General features: G+C 37.7%; 1 non-coding gene across 1 annotated transcript; it reads left to right on the forward strand.

Moving 5' to 3' along the window:
• The first annotated feature begins 17,122 nt into the window (after positions 1-17,122).
• LOC121228357 (small nucleolar RNA R71) lies at positions 17,123-17,229 on the forward strand. Its single transcript, XR_005925933.1, has one exon. It is a non-coding gene; the product is annotated as a small nucleolar RNA R71 (small nucleolar RNA).
• The last annotated feature ends 3,504 nt before the right edge of the window (positions 17,230-20,733 follow it).

The raw sequence follows: 20,733 nt of genomic DNA on the forward strand, positions 1-20,733 counted from the left end.
AATGGGAATGTTTTTATTTATAAGTGGCATGAGTTTTGTTAAAAATGCCCATTTGGACGTAGTAAACAATTAGGATATGATTGACATACCAATATGGTTAGTATGTGGGCTTGTATGGGGTTGCACTTCGGTTCCTCTTTTTGCACTTTGGTGCCTCTGATTGCACATTTTTGCCTCTGTCTGTACTATGGTTCCTCTGTTATTCATCTATGATGCCTTTGGTGTGGTGTAGTTACCCGAGTATCCAAGTCAAGTTACTATAGTTTATCGGGCTATGTGTTAATTAATCTACTACTTAATTACTTGCTTAATTTTATTGTATGTTTATGGTGCTATGAAGTGATAAATGTTACAACGAAATTCTTGTCTACAAATGTTGTTGGTTATATTAAGAAACTGTGGTTGATGGAATTGGTTAAACCCTTTTGTAAGGTGTCATTTATGTATATATATAAGCATGAATTGCTGGTTTGGAACTTTGTGGTACAAGAATTATTCTATTGAATGCTTTGATATTAACGTTATGTGACATTTGTAACAATTGTCAGGGTATAGTTATGAAAGCTCTTTTAATATTAATTTATAAATTAAGGTAATATGGTATTGAATTCATGAATCATATGGATGTGTTAAGTGATGAAATTGAATATTTAATGATAATGTATTTAAAAGTTGTTTGTAATAATATTGAAACAACATGAAAGTTTATAGGTATAAGTATGAAACACACGTTTTGTAAATGTGATATTAGTGTCAGAGTTATGTGTTTAAAAGAAATAGAATATGTATGTGAATTGACATGGTCAAATGGATGATACGTTTTACATGTTGAATCTTTCTTATTGAATGATACATAATTATGTCATATTAAATGAATAAAAGACTATACGATTGATGTTTGAAACACTCACCTAATTGTTTTAAATGCTTTGTCAAGAAATCATATTAAATTTAGTATATTCATTTACTTAATTGTAAACCAAGGTAAGAGTTTTGTTTAAATACCTATAAACTTACTAAGCTTTATAAGCTTACTCCATCTCTTTTCTTGTTTTCTATAGCTATCATTTTGCAGAACTGGTCGAATAGATCAACTTCAAAGCTTACACTATCCAACCCTTTTTCAGTAGCTTTTGTTTTTAGCTATTTCGGTTTGTGGCATGTATATAGGATTTGAAGTTGTTAAAGTTACCATGTTAGTTGAATTTTTAATTAAGCTTATGTGTTTACGTAGTGACAAAATATGTATCTTGTTGATGTCATTTTTTTGGTAATGTTTTGTGCTCTTGTTATTTATGCATTGTTTGGTTCGGTAACTCTTGAGAATATTTAAATATGGTATGGCCAACTTGGTAGATAGTTAATGATGATGGATATATATTAATTGCTTTATATGGGGTTTGGTATTTTGTATTTAGAGATATTGTTGTTGTTTGAATAACATATTTTTTTTTGAAAGAGTTGTCTTAGGTGAGTTGTTTTTTGTTTGCGTAAAAAATTGTGGTATCACTGAGGGCACATTGGTTAGGCACTTAGGTTGGATGTTTTTAACATGTTTTAAGGTCGTTTAAGTGTGTTTTAAGTAGGTTTAATTGTTGATAAGTAAGTTGCTTGTAGTTTAAGTAAGTTCGTTTTAGTAACCTTGCATTTGAAGGTTCATTTAAGGGCACACGACCTAGAACACGGGCTGTCACATAGTTGTGTCCTACACACGGTCTCTTTACATGGTTGTGTGTTCCAAGCCAGTGTCACACACGGCTAGACATGGGCTGAGACACGGCCGTGTGATCCATACTTCGATTTGCATACGTTCGGGCCCTATTTTCAAAATTTTCTAAGTTTTCTGTTTTGATTCATATTGATCACTGGTTGCTTTTGAAGTCATTTTTGTCTCGTATATTTCATATAAAGCTCATAAATGCATGTATGATATGAATAATGGTTGTTTTGGATTTTGATTTGAAATTTAAGAAATGTATGTATAAATGAAGTTTATGTGTCTGATTTGCATAATAATACTCAATAACCCTAACAACAGAGATTGGTTATGGCTGTTACATGATATTATCGTAGTAAGGCCATAGGAAGTTTAAGGAAAAATATAGTATAGAATTGTAAGAAATCAGAGCAGTACAGTGAAAGCATGATGGTGAACAATGTACCAATAAGAGAAATTTCAAGGATGAGTTTTTTTTAGGAGGGGAGAACTATAACACCCTAAAATATAAGGGGTAAATGGAAAGAATGACCAAGTAAATGATTAGCCTTGATTTGTAGTGTTTTAGTATATTCCCTAGAGGTCTTCGGTTCAAGCCACATTTCTTCCAATTCTCTTCTTTATTTTTTAACAACTTATGATCAAAACCATACTTGAATATATATTAAATAGAGTAGAAAATAACCAAGTCATGCCACCCTCCCTCCATATTCTTTTAATTTTGGCAGAAAAGGGGAAATTACCATGCAACCCCCTAGGATTTCCAAACTTTAAGTATTTACTCCAATTTCTCCTAATTGGACATGAATTTGAATTTCTTTCCAACCCCAAATAGGAATTTTACTCTCTTCTCTTTATATTATTCTTTTTCTCTTTCCTTTTATCAAAATTTACATCTTTTTTCTAAGAATTATTTTGCTATCCCGAATGAAAATCGGTTTCCATTAATTCGTTTTCTTCACTGGTTTTGTAATTTCTGACAATCGCATCCTGTATTTTCATCAAATGTTAGGTAAGTACTCTCGTTTTGATTTGTAAGAACTCGTAAATTCTAAAAGAGTGTTGAATCTCACAATCTCTCAATTCGATTACGAATCTTTTGCGAATTGTGCTAAAATTCTTAAAAACTCTTGGTTAATCTTGAAATCTGTTATTGACTCATGTGTAAATCTTGTTTGAAGGATCCAATTTAGGTACCCTGGATCAGATTTGAACGAGAGGGATGCCGCTTAGTCTCCCAATAACAAATGTGTGTTCTTTTACAACCGAATCGAGGAAAATCATGCCTCAGAATACATGACCCCTCACATGACCATATTCCCCAATAACCCTAGGTATTTTTATTTTCACACAACCTTAGCCTGTTACACGGCCTAGTCGCATGGTCGTATACCCCCTCCACACAATCTAAGGCTTTCCACATAGTCCGGTCACACAGTCGTGTGTCCCCTATTTTTTTAAAATTTATAGTTTTGCCCCAATTTCTCATATTTTATAGTTTTCCCCTATTTTTCAAATTTTATAGTTTTTTCTCTTACTTTACAAATTTTACAGTTTTGACTTAGAATTTTATGTTTTGACCATTTTAATCCCTAATTGATTCTCGAATTATTTTTAGTGCTTTATTTTATTTAATTAAGTCCATGAAAAAATGAATAATGTTAGAATCCATAATGCAATTAACTGAATTATTTATATTATGTAAAAGTATGATATGTTCAATTTAATCCCTGTACATTCCTTGAATTATTTTTAGAGTTTTTCCTTGCTCAATTAGGTCCCTGATATTCTCTTATTATATCTCATGATATGTGAACCTTATGTGTTTTCTAATAAAGTGAAACTATTAAATTGAAAGTGATAATATTGTTGCCGTACTACAAAGAACATGATAAGCATGTTAAGTGTTAGTGATGAATTGACTACATGTTGCATATCTACTACTAGTGTTGGTTTGTTACAATACAAAACCTGACATAGTGCATTGCATAGGGCGGGACATTGTACAAAGGAAGAGTGACAGTTTATTAAATCTACAAAAAAGTTGGTGGCTCATCCATGAAACCTAGTGGTAGTTTGTTTAATCAGCGAATATGTTGTGCACTCACAACAAGGACAGTAACTACAAATGTTTTTATTTAAAATATTAGTGGTTTACCCATATTTTTCTTTACAAAATGGTAGTTTAATTGCAAATTAGTGGTGGCACATTCACAATCTGGAGTGATATGGTAGATAAGTTTTGGGGAACTCATAAGTGAAGTGTGTAGCGGAGTTAGGTAGGACTTTTCTATTAATCTAAAACTGTATTGCATTCATATGCACATGTATATAAAACTGTGAATACCAAGATAGTAAAGTGAAGTGTTTTATGTGAAAAATCGTATGTTTTGTTTGTTTTTTTGTTCTTTTGTTACTGTTTTCTTGTGACTGAACTCACACTGAGCTTCATAGCTCACTCCTATTTTATTTCCATCTTTACAAATAACCTACAAAGTTAGGACGCATACATGACATTCGGAGGGTCTTGGCTCGGATTGACCGTTTTACCATAAAATATTTTAAAATTGCTATTTGATATTTCTATTATTCAGAAACTATATTATTTTATTTTTAAATGTGGCATAGAACTTAGGTTTTGGATTTTAATTAGCATGCATGCTTTTTAAATTGATTTTAAGATATTAATATAAATATTAATTAATCATGCAATAACTTTAGTTTTTATTAAAAATATAAACTATTATCACTTTTCCGCTACTAGCTTATAAATAAAATTTTGAAGAATAAATAAATTAACTAAGTGTTCATAAATAGTCACCGTTACAAGAAAAATGTTAAAATTAATTAGTTTTTGTTAATTATTGGGTTTGTTTTGTTTTTTTGAAAATAGACTAGGTGTTTTTTTTAAAATAAATGAATGTTTTAATTTGACCATTTTAAGAACTCTGATCATACTAGGCCATTTTGGTGGCTGATGTAGTCTCCTAAGTTTGGGTCTAATGTCTAGGCTAAGTTGGTGTTGCATGCCCGTGTTGTTTTCACAGATTCACCCGCAGCCCTATCGCACGACTGTGGCAACTTATCGACTCCCGCGTTGGGGAAAAATTTTGCCCTATTTTCACACGGCTGTATCGCACGGCCGTGTTGCCTTCCGTGGTATGGGCACGACCTAAGGCACGCCCTTGGGCCTGGCGTGTGGTTCTGGAAAACCTATGTTCAGTGTCTCAGTTAGTGGATTTAAATGTTAAAAACTAAAATTTAAAGAAGTTAACACTGTTAGTGCTCGGGTTGCCTCTTGAGAAGCGCTTATTTATAGTCTAAGCTCGACTTACCTCTCTGTTGCATGGTCATGGTGGTGCAAGGAGTTTACACTCCTCATCCCTGCTATGAATTTTATCAAAATAAGGTTTTAGACGAGTACTATTTACCTTGAACGTACAGAATTTGGGATGAATTACCTCGACTGTGCCGTATGGGAAAATGCTAAGTACCGTAAGAGGGATTTCTCCATTAGGTTCAGAGGTGGCAATCCGAGGGTCTGCTGCATCTAATAGTACTTTGTCTCCAACCTTAAGTTGATTTGGTGAAATATTGAACTCATCATGGTGTGGTTTCAGTTTATCGTGTGATCTCGGTTTTTTTGTCCGCTACTCATCTATTTCCTTGACCTGTAGCCTTTGCTCTTCATAGATGGGTCCTTTGTCGTTACTCAAACATGGCTCAGGTGTGTTCTTTGAACGTGTTTCCTGCAAAGAAGGATTCACCACATGATCAATATAAGTAGTAAGATTTATACAATCACCCTCGATATTTGATGTGTTACTTGAATTACGAGCCTGACGAGTGATTGTCTCCCCACCCACACGAAGTTGGTACAGAACAACAAAATCAATTGGGAATATGAATTTATCAATTTTAACGAGTACATCTTCAATAATACCCCAAGGAAATCTGATTGTTTTGTCTACTAACTAAATGCTCATCCTAGTTTGTTTGGGTTTCCCACGACCTACTTGTTTAAACATTTTATAAGGCATGATATTGATACTAGCCCTAAATCAGCCAAAGCATTATTAACATCTAAGCTACCAATTAAACAAGGAATCATAAAACTCCCTGGATCTTTTAATTTGTTAGCTAGCTTATTCTGTAGTATGGCTGAGCAAACTGCATTTAACTCCACATGCGACGCCTCATCCAACTTCTGCTTGTTTGTTAAAAGCTCCTTTAAGAATTTGACTGCGTTTGGCATCTGCGAAAGAGCTTTAATAAATGGTAAGTTAATATATAATTTTTTAATAATTTAAAGAATTTACCGAATTGTTCGTCTGTACGATCTTTCCTTGTCGCATTGGGGTATGGCACACGAGGTTTGTACTCTTTACTTACCGGTGTTTGTTCACTATGGTCTACCTCACCTTTGCTTTTACTTACCACAATTCCTTCCCTCGGTTTTGGTTCAAGTTCGACTAACCCTTCCTTATCTTGAATGGTAATTGCATTGAGCTGTTCCCTTGGGTTAGATTCAGTGTTACTCGGCAAGCTACCCTGTGGTCATTCAGAAATCAATTTGGCGAGTTGGCCTATTTGAGTTTCGAGCCCTTGGATCGACGCTTGTTGATTTTTAAGTTCTGTTTCGATATTCTAAAAGCAAGTTTCTGACACCGAGATAAACTTTGTTAGCATCTTCTCAAAGCTCGGCTTCTTTTCCTGTTGGTAAGGTGGTTGTTGAAAACCCGAAGGATGTTGTGGCCTTTGATTCCCTTGACCACCCCACGAGAAGTTGGGATGGTTCCTCCAACCTGCATTATATGTGTTACTATATAGGTTATTTTGAGATCTAGAATTATTATTACTTATATATTGAACTTGTTCCTCCTCGGTGCTAGGGTTGAAGGGTTGATATTCTATATATGCTCCTCCTTCATTTGAATCGCACCTCATCACTGGATGTACCTGAGTAGAACCACACAAACCGTCAATCTTTTTATTTAAAAGTTCTAACTGGTTAGATAGCATAGTAACTGCATCGAGGTTGAAAACATTGGCTGCTTTCGTCGGCTTTGTTCTCATGACTTGCCACTGATACTTATTCAGTGACATCTCTTCAATAAATTCGTAAACCACTTCAGGTGTTTTGTTATTGATAGTCCCACCAGCAGCTACGTCGATAAGTTGCCTTGTTGTAACGCCCCAATTTTCGGGTTTTTTGTGCTTCTGTGATTTTTAAAATTTGTGTGTGTTCTGGTTGGTTAAAATATATATTTTAGTAGGTTAGTGGGCCTTTGGAAGGCCCAAACTTAAGTTAAATCTGTGGTAGTCTTCGGAATTTTAATTTTATGAACAGGTGATGCAATTGGCATTTGGGCTTTTAAGAGTAAAGGGGTAAAAGATGACACAAAAAGAGTGTGGTGTAGTGGCAAGGTGGCGCCACTTAGGGGACAAGGAAGTGACGCCATAGAGGAAGCAAGGGGTCCAAGGTTCAAGTCTTGGCTCTTGCAATATATTTTGGTTTTTCTTTTCAATAAATCTGGAAGCAAGTAGGTGCGCTATAAAGTTTAATGTGTTGGATTTACGACACAAATGAGTTGATGGCCTAGTGGTGGTGGCGTGAGTTGGCATGTGAGAGGACTTTGGTTCAAATCCCTTGGCATGCAAAGGTTGATTATTTTGCTATGTTGGGATGGCAAGAGTTGGTGTTGGTTTTAAACTCTTGTGATGGAAGGATCCCACATTGGGAAGCTAACATAAGAGAAGATGGAGAGCTGGCTTTAAATAGAGCAAACCATGAGGAGAGTAGGCATACCCTTCTTGGTTGATCCCTGTCGCTTTGTGACGTGCTCGTTTGGGTTGGGCGTCAGCTAAGAGTGTTTGGAGCACGGATTAACTACAGTGTCCTAACAGGTGTGTATTTCTCATTACTCTAGCAGTATGACGGCTATTTCGGGCCGCGATGGGCTGAAATGGGCCATGTGTTCCCAATGGGTCCGTAGGCCCAAGTGGATAAGTTGTAGAATTTCTAAAATACCCTTAGTTTATAAAATTACCAAAATACCCCTGGTTTGTAAAATTACTGAAATACCCTCGACTTGTAAAATTACCAAAGTACCCTCGATTTATAGAATTACCATTTTACCATCGATTTATAAAATTACAGAAATACCCTTGTAAGGTAGAATTACCGAAATACCCTTGTAGGGTAGGACTATCGATTTACCCCTAGAGGGTAAAATGACTATTTTTCCCCTCGTGCGTAAATGACTAACTTGTGTGATGATTGGGTTAGTTGACGTGGATTTATGTTAGTTATCGTTAATTCGTAAGTCTAATGTGTTAGTGATCGATTGTAGGATTATTGCGTGGGAGATATCATCATCAATCGTCATCAACCAGGTGTGTAAACGACACCCTCCCTTAGACTGAATCGGTAAAAGCTGAAATACCGAAACATTGGTATTTTGTGAACTTGCGAGCGCTCGTGAGACAGTTGTTAATGAATATGGTGCATTTGAATGATTAGAGTTTAGAGTGTGCAATTTTCGTGCACAACGGTATTTTTGGGCTTAATGGGCCGAAAACGGGCCAATAGGCCAATGGGCCCACTTTGGTAAAAAGACGAGGTAAGTACTTCTAATTACTTGGTAAACGTTAGAATAAGCATGAAACCTTAGCAATAGGTATTAATTACTGAAATACCCTTATGCATGCAAAATTATGATTTTACCCCTAAGGTTATTTTTTTTCTGAAATGCATGATGTTCTGTTTCTGTATACGTATGCCATGACATATTGTTTCTGTTGCATGGGACATGGGTTTATATTGATGGAGGAAGCGTTCTGGCAGCCTCGCTGCAATCTGGTGGCCTCGCCACATATATCTGTTCTGGTGACTTCGTCACAATATCTGGCAGCCTCGCTGCAATCTGGTGGCTTCGCCACATATATATCTGTTCTGGTGGCCTAGCCACAATATCTGTATCTGGTGACTTCTTCACAATATCTGGCAGCTTCGCTGCAATTTCTGTGGTGTGTAGCGGTTTGGTGGGTCGAGTAGTCTCCCCACATGGTGTAAGGCTGGTATGGGGGTGTTATGGGTGGCTCTGGGTTGGGATTTCTGCATTCATGATATATTTGTTCTGTATCTGCTATGGGCCTATGGGTTTTATTCTAATTTCTGTACTGGGCTAAGGCCCAGATAAGTCTGACTCTGAGGTTTGATTTGTTTTGGGCTATGGTTGGGTTATATTACACACTGAGTTTACCGAACTCACCCTTTATTTTTACCTCTGCAGGAAATCCCCAACCATAGTGGGCTTGGAGCTGTGAGGGATTCGAAGTGGCCACATCATCTGTAAAGTTGGTTTTTCTATTTAGTTTATTTTTATTATTTTTATATTCTGATTTAATTTTGGGTTTTAAGTTGTAATAAGGCCACTATTTAAATTTCTTTTTTCCACTATGGTTTTATTTTCTGATTATTTTTATACTATGACGAAACTGCTAGTGTTAGGCTGTGTGGGTTTTCAAAATTAATGAACGTTTTCAAAGACTCAACAAGCATAACAAATGGATAGCCTAAAGATTGATAAACCGACTTTTCATTCAACTGCTATTTTTACAAAGACCACCCCAATCACTTAAACCAGCGAATGTATACTAAGTCGTAAGTCCATGTGACACATCAGATCTGGCCATAATGTCTGGGTCGGGTTTGGGGTGTTATATTTAGTGGTATCAGAGTCAAGTTGCAACAACTTGGCTGTGGAACGGGTCTAAAAATGGGAGTTTGTAAAGAAACACTGAATAAAGGTTTTCGAAAATCATTTTTTTTGGAACTTGATTATAAATTGTTTTCGAGAATGTTTCCATTATTTTATCTTTACAAATAGATGATTTTAAAGATTAAAATTAGTTTTCTAAAATTAGGTTTTTTTAGAAGGTGGCACACCGAAACTCTGGCCCAAGTCTGTAAGTTTTCAGAGCCTTTCTGATTGTTTCTGAAATACCTGTTATATGCTTGTACAAAACCTTATCATGGTACTTTAGTTAGGGTAACACTGGAACTATAGAAACTATGATAAGTAGACTGAGACTGTAGCTAGGATACCGCAAAAGGAAACAAACTCAAACTCTGAATTACTGTTATTCATAAGACATTAGTAATAAACACTGAAATATTAAACTGATTCATAAAATTCTTAATTAGATAATACGAAATGAGTACACGAGCAGCTCGTAGAAGAGACCGTGGAAGTGGCCGAGGTAATGCTCAGGCTGAATCTTTGTCTTCAGGACATGTGCCAGTAGCAGATGCACCGGTACCATCGGCAACAGAGGTAGAGTCTCATGTTCGAGGTGCCGGGGACGATGCTCTGTCCCAGGCAATGCTCCGAGTTTTGGAAAGGGTTGCTGGGGCAAGTACGGGAAACGAAATTTGGGGGTCTATTTCTGAGCGGCTCCGGGCCAATGGAGTAGAGATATTTAGGGGCGTATCTGGTGCAGCTCCGAATGTGGCTGAGTATTGGTTAGAAGCCACAGAGCGGATTATGGATGATCTGGACTGCTCTGTGGAGCAGAAGTTGAAGGGAGCCATATCGTTACTCAGGGATGAGGCTTATCAGTGGTGGCTCACGGTGAGAGATGGAACTCCTACTGACAGTGTGACTTGTGAGCTATTTAAGATAGCCTTCAAAGGAATGTATGTTGGGGCTAGTTACGTGGACGCTTACCGGAAAGAATTTCTGAACCTGGTCTAAGGGAATAAGTCAGTGGCTTAGTATGAGTCTGAGTTGCTAAGACTAAGCCGATATGCTTCTGGGATTGTCGCTACAGAGTATGAGCATAGTGTACGCTTTGATGATGGTCTGAGAGATGAACTTAGGGCGCTGATTGCTCCGCAGAGGGAGCGTAACTTCGCTGCTTTAGTAGAGAAAGCTAAGATAACTGAGGAAGTGAAGAATACAGAAAGACAAAATCGTGAGAAAGATCGGAACCGTTTTAGGAGAGATTCAGGACTTTCAGGTGGTATGTACAGGAATGTTAAGAGAGCAAGGGTAGCCAGTTCGAGCAATACCGATGAATGCTGTTAGACCACAGGGTTGTAGGAATTGTGGGAAGATGCATATGGGCGAGTGTCGGAAACGTTCTGGTGCTTGTTTCTGATGCAGATCTATGGAGCATAGGGTTAAGGATTGTCCCCAAGAACCAGATTAGGTTCAAGTTTTAAAGCAGAGGGTCGTTCAACTAGTGAGGGGTGGACCACAGTTTCTGAGAGGACGTGGGCAAGGCAGAGGTGGTAATGGAAACGGTCGAGGAAGAGTAGCACCTGGCAGGGGTGCTAGGTTTACTGAGGCTCATCAGCCGACGTTGGTGTATGCAGCTCGTCGCTGAGGGGAGGGTGATGCACCTGACGTCATAACTGGTACATTTTTTATTTCCAGTATGCCATACATTGCGTTGATAGATGTTGGATCTACCCATTCATATGTTGCATGTGCTATATCTGGGTCGCTGGGTGTGTGCTCTGAGGAGATCGTGAGTGGGGTATCTATACTAAGTCCTTTGGGTCACTTGGTTAGGGTAGATAAACTGTATAGAGATGTGCCTATAGAAACTCAAGGAAAAGTTTTCTCTGGAGATCTGATGGAGCTACCTTTCGGAGAATTCGATCTCATTTTGGGAATGGATTGGCTTGTTAAGCATAGGGCTACTCTAGATTGTGCTGCTAAACAAATGATGTTAAAGACCACAAAGGATGAGGAGGTTTTGGTGATAGGCGAGCGTAGGGATTATCTGTTTAATATGGTGTCAGCATTGAAAGCCAAAAAGTGGATTCGAAAGGGATGTGAGGCTTATTTGTCATTTGTCAGCCAATCAGAAACTGAGGACTTGACAGTGGATAAAGTTAGAACCGTTAAGGATTTTCAAGATGTTTTTCCAGAGGAGCTTTCAGGTTTTCCCCCGAACTGAGAGGTTGAGTTTGGAATTGACTTGTTGCGTGGAACGGCACCGGTGTCCATTGCACCTTATAGGATGGCACCGAAGGATTTGGTGGAACTGAAAGCCCAAATTCAAGAGTTATTGGATAGAGGCTTTATTAGACCAAGTGTGTCTCCGTGAGGAGCACCAGTGTTGTTCGTAAAGAAGAAAGATAGGTCAATGCGGATATGCATCGGTTATCGATAGTTGAACAAACTGACGATTAAGAACAAGTACCTACTGAAGAGAATCGATGATTTATTAGACCAACTTAGAGGAGCTTCAGTATTTTCCAAGATTGACCTTCAATTTGGGTATTATCAGTTGAGGGTTAAGGAGGTGGATATTCACAAGATGGCATTCAGAACTCGGTATAGTCACTATGAGTTCATGGTTATGCCATTTGGGTTGACGAACGCACCCACGGCATTTATGGATCTGATGAATTGAGTGGTCGTTTTTATCGACGATATTTTGGTTTATTCTGAAACTGAGGAGAAGCATGATGAGCATCTTCGTATTGTGCTATAAGTGTTGAGGGAGAAGGAGCTTTATGCGAAATTCAGTAAGTGTGAGTTTTGGTTGAGAGAGGTAACTTTCTTGGGGCATGTTGTCTCTGCTGAAGGGATCAACGTGGACCCTCGAAAGATTAAAGTGATTCTGGACTGGAAGCCACTGAGGTCAGTATCGAAAATTCGAAGTTTTCTAGGTTTAGCTAGATACTATAAAAAGTTTGTGGAAGGATTTTCTGTGATGGCTACGCCTTTGACAAAGCTTATAATGAAGGGAGTACCGTTTTTTTGGATTGAGAAACAACATGGATCTTTTGAGAAGATGAAGAAAGTTTTGACTGAGGCACCTGTACTGGTTCAACCGGAGTCTGGAAAAGATTTTACCGTATGCAGTGATGCATCACATGTAGGGTTGGGCTGTGTGCTGATACAAGAGGGTAAAGTGGTTGCTTATGCATCGCGACAGCTTAAACCACATGAAGTTAACTATCCTACTCATGATCTGGAGTTGGCAGTAGTAATTGTTGCACTTAAGATTTGGAGACATTACCTGTACAGAGAAAGGTGTATTATATACACAGATCATAAGAGTCTTAAGTACTTACTGACTCAGAAGGAGCTGAACCTTAGGCAGCGGAGATGAATAGAGTTGCTTAAGGATTATGACTGCGCGATTGAGTATCACCCAGGCAAAGCTAATGTAGTGGCTGATGCCCTAAGTCGTAGAACTGTATCTGATTTGAGAGCCATTTTTGCTCGTTTGAGTCTGTATGACGACGATAGTCTGTTAGCAGAACTGCAAGTTAGGCCGACCTGGGTGGATGAAATTAAGGAAAAACAGTTGAGGGATGAGTCCCTGGTTTCTCAATTCTGGCAGGTTAAGAATGGGGATACTTCTGAGTTCGGACTGAACAGTGAGGGAGTTCTGTGTTACTGAGGAAGAGTTTGTATTCCGAAGGACTCTGACTTGAGGCAAGCAATTCTGAAAGAAGCTCATGGAGGTCTGTGTGCTATGCATCCTGGAGGGAGTAAAATGTATCGCGACTTAAAGGAGTTGTATTGGTGGCCTGGATTGAAGCGAGAGGTAATGGAAGTTGTGGGAAAATGTCTGACTTGTCAGCAAGTGAAAGCTGAACATCAATTGCCTTCCGGACTTTTACAGCCAGTGAAAGTACCACTTTGGAAGTGAGAGAGAGTAACCATGGATTTTGTGAGTGGGTTACCCTTGACACCGTCGAAGAAGGACTCAATTTGGGTAATTATGGATATGTTGACCAAATCTACTCATTTCATACCTGTCTGCACTGATTATTCACTTTAGAAGTTAGACAAATTGTATGTGGCGGAAATAGTGCAACTTCACGGAGTGCCAGTGTCGATTATTTCTGATCGAGATCCTCGATTCACATCTCAGTTTTGGAAAAAGTTGCATGAGGTGTTGGGTACGCGGTTGCACTTTAGGACAGCCTTTCATCCTCAGACTGATGGTTAGTCGGAAAGGGTTATTCAGATTCTGGAAGACATGTTGAGGGGATACGTTATCGACTTTTGAGGCAGTTAGGAGGATTACTTACCGTTGGCAGAGTTTGCATATAACAACAGTTATCCGGAAAGTATTCGAATGGCTCCTTATGAGGCACTGTATGGGCGAAGATGTCGTACACCTAGTTGTTGGACCGAGTTAGGTGAACGATAGGTTCTTGGACCTGAGTTGGGGGCAGATACTGAGGATAAAGTCAAGTTGATTAGAGACCGGTTGAAGGAAGCATCTAATAGAAAGAAGTCATATGCAGATTTGAAGTGCAAGGAAATAGAGTACTCTGTGGGTGATATGGTCTTCTTGAAGGTTTCGCCTTGGAAGAAAATATTAAGGTTTGGGAGGAAAGGCAAGTTAAGTCCGCGATTCATTGGGCCTTATCGGATTCTTAAGCGAGCGGGTCCAGTGGCTTATCAGTTGGAGCTACCTCAGAGTTGGATAGGATTCATGATGTCTTTCACGTCTCCATGTTAAGGCGGTATCGTTTTGACCCTACTCATGTTGTGCCGATTGCAGAGATCGAGGTCCAAACAGACTTGACTTTTGAGGAAGAGCCTATGCAGATTTTGGATCGAGATGTTAAGATTTTGAGGAGGAAATCAGTTCCGCTAGTAAAGGTGCTGTGGCCTAATCATGGCAGAAAGGAAGCTACTTGGGAGCCAAAAGTGGCGATGCGCCAACAATATCCTCATCTGTTTGATTCAGGTAAAATTTCAAGGACAAAATTTCTTTAAGGAGGTTAGAGTTGTAACGCCCCAATTTTCAGGTTTTCTGTGTTTCTGTGATTTTTAAAATTTGTGTGTGTTCTGGTTGGTTAAAATATATATTTTAGTAGGTTAGTTGGCCTTTGGAAGGCCTAAACTTAAGTTAAATCCGTGGAAGTCTTCGAAATTTTAATTTTATGAACAGGTAATGCAATTGGCGTTTGGGCTTTTAAGAGTAAAAGGGTAAAAGATGACACAAAAAGGAGTGTGGTGTAGTGGCAAGGTAGCGCCACTTAGGGGATAAGGAAGTGACGCCATAGAGGAAGCAAGGGGTCCAAGGTTCAAGTCTTGGCTCCTGCAATATATTTTGGTTTTTCTTTTCAATAAATCTGGAAGCAAGCAGGTGCGCTTTAAAGTTTAATGTGTTGGATTTATGACACAAATAAGTTGATGGCCTAGTGGTGGTGGCGTGAGTTGGCATGTGAGAGGACTTTGGTTCTATTCCCTTGGCATGCAAAGGTTGATTATTTTGCTATGTTGGGATGGCAAGAGTTGGTGCTGGTTTTAAACTATGGTGATGGAGGGATCCCACATCGGGAAGCTAACATAATAGTAGATGGAGAGCTGGTTTTAAATAGAGCAATTAAATAGAGCAAACTATGAGGAGAGTAGGCATACCCTTCTTGGCTAATCCCTTTCCCTTTTTGACGTGCTCGTTTGGGTTGGGCGTCAGCTAAGAGTGTTTGGAGCGCGGATTAACTGCAGTCTCCTAGCAGGTGTGTATTTCTCATTACTCTAGCAGTAGGATGGCTATTTCGGGCCGTGATAGGCTGAAATGGGCCATGTGGTCCCAATGGGTCTGTAGGCCCAAGTGGATAAGTTGTAGAATTACTAAAATACCCTTGGTTTATAAAATTACCAAAATACCCCTGGTTTGTAAAATTACTGAAATACCCTCGACTTGTAAAATTACCAAAGTACCCTCGATTTACAAAATTACTGAAATACCCTTGTAAGGTAGAATTACCGAAATACCCTAATAGGGTAGGACTACCGATTTACCACTAGAGGGTAAAATGACTATTTTGCCCCTCGTGCGTAAATGACTAACTTATGTGATGATTGGGTTAGTTACTCGTGCGTAAATGACTAACTTATGTGATGATTGGGTTAGTTAACGTGGATTTATGTTAGTTATCGTTAATTCGTAAGTCTAATGTGTTAGTGATCGATTGTAGGATTATCGCGTGGGAGATATCGTCATCAATCATCATCAACCAGGTATGTAAACGACACCCTCCCTTAGACTGAATCGGTAAAAGCCGAAATACCGAAACGTTGGTATTTTGTGAACTCGCGAGCGTGCGAGCACTAGTGAGATAGTTGTTAATGAATATGGTGCATTTGGATGATTAGAGTTTAGAGTGTGCATTTTCGTGCACAACGGTATTTTTGGGCTTAATGGGCCGAAAACGGGCCAATGGGCCAACGGGCCCACTTTGGTAAAAAGACGAGGTAAGTACTTCTAATTACTTGGTAAACGTTAGAATAAGCATGAAACCTTGGCAATAGGTATTAATTACTGAAATACCCTTATGCATGCAAAATTATGATTTTACCCCTACGGTTATTTTTTTTTCTGAAATGCATGATGTTCTGTTTCTGTATACGTATGCCATGACATCTTATTTCTGTTGCATGGGACATGGGTTTATATTGATGAAGGAAGCGTTCTGGCAACCTCGCTACAATCTGGTGGCCTCGCCATATATATCTGTTCTGGTGACTTCGTCACAATATCTGGCAGCCTCGCTGCAATCTGGTGGCTTCGCCACATATATATATCTGTTCTGGTGGCCTAGCCACAATATCTATATCTGGTGACTTCTTCACAATATCTGGTAGCTTCGTTGCAATTTCTGTGGTGTGTAGCGGTTGAGTGGGTCGAGTAGTCTCCCCACATGGTGTAAGGCTGGTACGGGGGTGTTATGGATGGCTCTGGGTTGGGATTTCTGCATTCATGATTTATTTGTTCTGTATCTTCTATGGGCCTATGGGTTTCATTCTGATTTCTGTACTGGGCCATGGCCCAGATAAGTCTTACTCTAAGGTTTGATCTGTTTTGGGCTATAGTTGGGTTATGTTACACAGTGAGTTTACCGAACTCACCCTTTATTTTCACCTCTGCAGGAAATCCCCAAACATAGTGCTTGGAGCTGTGAGGGATTCGGAGTGGCCACATCATCTGCAAAGTTGGTTTTTCTAAGTTAGTTTATTTTTATTATTTTTATATTCTGATTTAATTTTGGGTTTTAAGTTGTAATAAGGCCGCTATTTAAATTTCTTCTTTCCGCAATGGTTTTATTTTCTAATTATATTTATACTATGACGAAACTGCTAGTGTTAGGCTGCGCGGGTTTTCAAAATTAATGAACGTTTTCAAGACTGAACAAGCACAACAAATGGATAGCCTAAAGATTGATAAACCGACTTTTCATTCAACCGTTGTTTTTACAAAGACCATCCCAATCACTAAAACCAGCGAATGCATACTAAGTCGTAAGTTCATGTGACACGTCAGATCTGGCCATAACGTCTGGGTTGGGTTTGGGGTGTTACACTTGTTGAGGGGTTCACGCCGTTGTAAAACGTTTCCTGCAACCGTAAAGGTAACCCATGGTGTGGGCACCTTTTCAATAGGTCATTGTATCTCTCCCATGCATCACAGAGTGTCTCTAGATCCATCTGTACAAAAGAAGAGATATCATTCCTCAATTTAGCCGTTTTAGCCGGCAGAAAATATTTAAGTAAAAAATTTTCGGTCATTTATTCCCAAGTAGTGATTGACCCTCGTGGTAACGAGTTCAACCACTGTTTAGCTTTATTCCTCAATGAAAAGGGAAACAACCGAAGGCGAATGGCATCATCAGAAACACCATTGATTTTAAAAGTGTCACAAAACTCTAGGAAATTCACCAAATGAGCGTTTGGGTCCTCGTCCTGGAAACCATCAAAATGAACAAACTGTTGTATCATTTGAATTGTGTTAGGTTTCAGTTCAAAATTATTTGCAGCAACAGCAGGCCTAACTATACTTGACTCAGTTCCTATTAAAGTAAGTTTAGCATAATCATACATAGTGCATGGAGCAGGATTCTGATTTACTGGATTAGCAGCTATCGCAGGAGGTAGCGGGTTTTCCTGATTTTCAGCCATCTCCTCAGTTGTGGTGGAAATATCGTCCTCTTGTTCTTCCTCTGTGTATCTTAGGCTTCGCCTTATTTCTGTTCGGTTTTTGCGAGCTGTGCAATCGATCTCACTGCCAAAAAGTAGTGGTCCTGACAGGTTTCTTCTAGTCATACACTATAAAAACCTAGCAGATGCGAATAAACGAAAAATTAGAAAAGAAAATAAAAATTTAAATTGGAATAAAAGTAAAATGGCTAAAGTAATAAAAATCGAGTGTTCCTAATATCTTAGTTCCCCGGCAACGGTGCCAAAAACTTGATGTGATATGAATCGCGATAAGCTTTATAATTTATGAATGTCGGTTCTCAAAAACTAACTATTATCACGAAAAAGGCAAGCGCACCTTATCGAACAGTAGTATAGCTTATGGCAAGGCCGGGATGTCGAACCCAAAGGAACTAAAAGTACTAGTATTAACTTTCTTTTTATTATCTAGCCTAAAAATAAAAGGGGTTTGTTTTATCTAAACTAATTACTAAACTAAGAATGCACAGGAAGTAAATTGGGGAAATAAATTTTAGGAAAACTAAATGATTTGGACACTACCTAAGGGAAAAATCCACCTAGACTTCACTTGTTATTGACTCTGAATCAGACGATTTATTTACTTGACTTGATCCGTAGAAATCCCTAAGTTATGTTATTATCTCTCTCGAGACTAACAACATCTAACCCTAGGTTGAATAATTGAAATCTCTTTCTAATTAAAACCCCCAGTGTTACATCTAACCCTAGGTTGAATAATTTAAATCTCTTTCTAATAAAAACCCCCAGAGTTACAACCCCGGCAAAATTATGTCACCCTATCTCTAGGCGTGCAATCAACTCCGCTTAATTATGTTAGATCTACTCTTAGACAGTGACTTTTGCTCCTCTGAATAAGCACATCAACACTTGAATCAATACCCTGGAATATTAAAGCCAGAATTAAGAACTTATAATTAAGAACAAGTCAAATATTTATCATATAATTCAGATAATAATAACAAGATCCGTCTTAGGTTTCATTCCCCTTAGGTATTTAGGGGGTTTAGTTCATATTTATGAAAGAAAACATCTCTAAAAAAATAATGATAACAAAACATAAAGAAAACCCAAGAACTCTTGAAGGGAATTGAAGGGAGATCTTCAGTTTTGAAGGTGAATCCGGCTTCTGAGATGGATCAATCGGCTTTCCTCGAGTAATTCCTTGCCTCATACTCCGTGTGTGTCCTTTCAGCCTCCTCTAGTGTGTTTAAATAGGCTTTAGAATGCCTAAAAGCCTTCAAGAGTGGCCATTTCTGAATGGGACTAAACTTGGGCTCGACAGGGACACGCCCGTGTGACACGCCCGTGAGCGATTTCTCCAATCCGTGTTCACGGTTGTTAAATAGACTCGGGCGTGTGGCCTACCCGTGTGAGGAAGTCCAGGCCGTGTTGATTTCCCACGTTGGCCCATTTTCTCCATTTTCGGCCCGTTTCTCGCTCTTTTTATTCTCCTATGCTCATCTAAGTATAAAACATGAAATTAAAGGATTAGGAGCATCGAATTCACCAAATCTAAGGATAAATCATCCAAAAATGTACTACGCATGGGGTAAAAATATGTATAAATTATGGTTTATTAAAAACCAATGGATTAACCATCACAAGATATTAATATATTAGCTCTTATAGAGCTTTCGACTAATTTTGTACTATCAAATATTGAAATAATATTTATTTGTTTTAGTACCAAATAAGATAAATACTTTCTATCTATAATGATAGAATTTATTACTACATTCTCATATCCTTACTCAAAGAATATTAACAAAAACAAAATATCATATGTGGCCAACAATATTTCATATCACATTGATAACATAAGTTATCTTTACCCTTTTGAAGAGTTATCTTGAGAACTCTTATTGTTATCTTATTTATTACTATGTTCCCACTTTTAGAGGTCCATGAGTATATCTTTATTTTCTTCATGTTTACATTCACTTCGGGGAATGCAACAAATCTAGTAGGACGAACATATAAACATTTCAAACGATTATTTATTTTATAATCACCATTGCAAACATGTGTGGATTTTAAATCATAATCTATCTATTAATCACCATTCCAAATTAAATGCCATGCCGTTCTTCCTGAATGATCTGATTGGTGGTCGTCTTACCACCTGTGCCCTGTTACAGAAATAAAAAAGAACTCAATAATTTATGTAAAACTATATACTAACCAGTTGTTATCAAAAAAAGGAAAAAAAGAAAAGAAAAGAAAAAAAACACTAAAGAGATCGAAATTCCCAACAATTCACAAATAAACAAATAAAGAGATGGACTGTGGTGGATAACACACTAAGAACTGGGAAACTCTAGGAAAAGTCTAAGAAAATTTTCATTTTGCAAGAATGTTTTGAAGCAAACAAAACTTAACAATAGTCGAATGAGTTTATAATTGATGTCTCCATGCCAACAACTTTCTTCTCTTTCAACAATTGAGAAGTAGAAACCAGAAGATTTTTAAAAAAATATATACATGTTTGAAAATAAATCATACTTCAAAGCTGTTAGTTTATTATATATATTTTTTATAATTTTTCTCAATATTTTAAATTTTCACATAATTAAAATTTTAAAAAAATAATTTTATAATTTCAAAAAATAAATACCGAACTTTCAAAATTTTTTATATTTTTAGAAAATTTTAATAATTTTTAAAAAGTATTGTTAAAAATGTTGTAAAGTACCAAATTTTGAATGTTTTAGCTATAGTTTAGGAATCAAATTAGATATTAATCCTTGAATTATGTGCCACCTTTTCCGTTAAGATTGTAACAACCATTAATGGACGAGTGACCAAAATGTTATAAGTCGGTAACTTTAGTGACCAAAATATAACTTTCATAGTTAAGTGATAAAAAAATAAATTTCACCAAAGTTTAGTGACCATTTTTGTAGTTTACCCGTTTATAAAAGTATAGCAAGACAAAAACATCTATAATAATATCCTTATAATAATATTTATTAATTATTTTAAAATATAATTTTTAATAATTGTTCT

The sequence above is a fragment of the Gossypium hirsutum genome, chromosome A04 (genome assembly GCF_007990345.1).
Source record: "Gossypium hirsutum isolate 1008001.06 chromosome A04, Gossypium_hirsutum_v2.1, whole genome shotgun sequence".
Taxonomy (NCBI): Eukaryota; Viridiplantae; Streptophyta; class Magnoliopsida; order Malvales; family Malvaceae; genus Gossypium; species Gossypium hirsutum.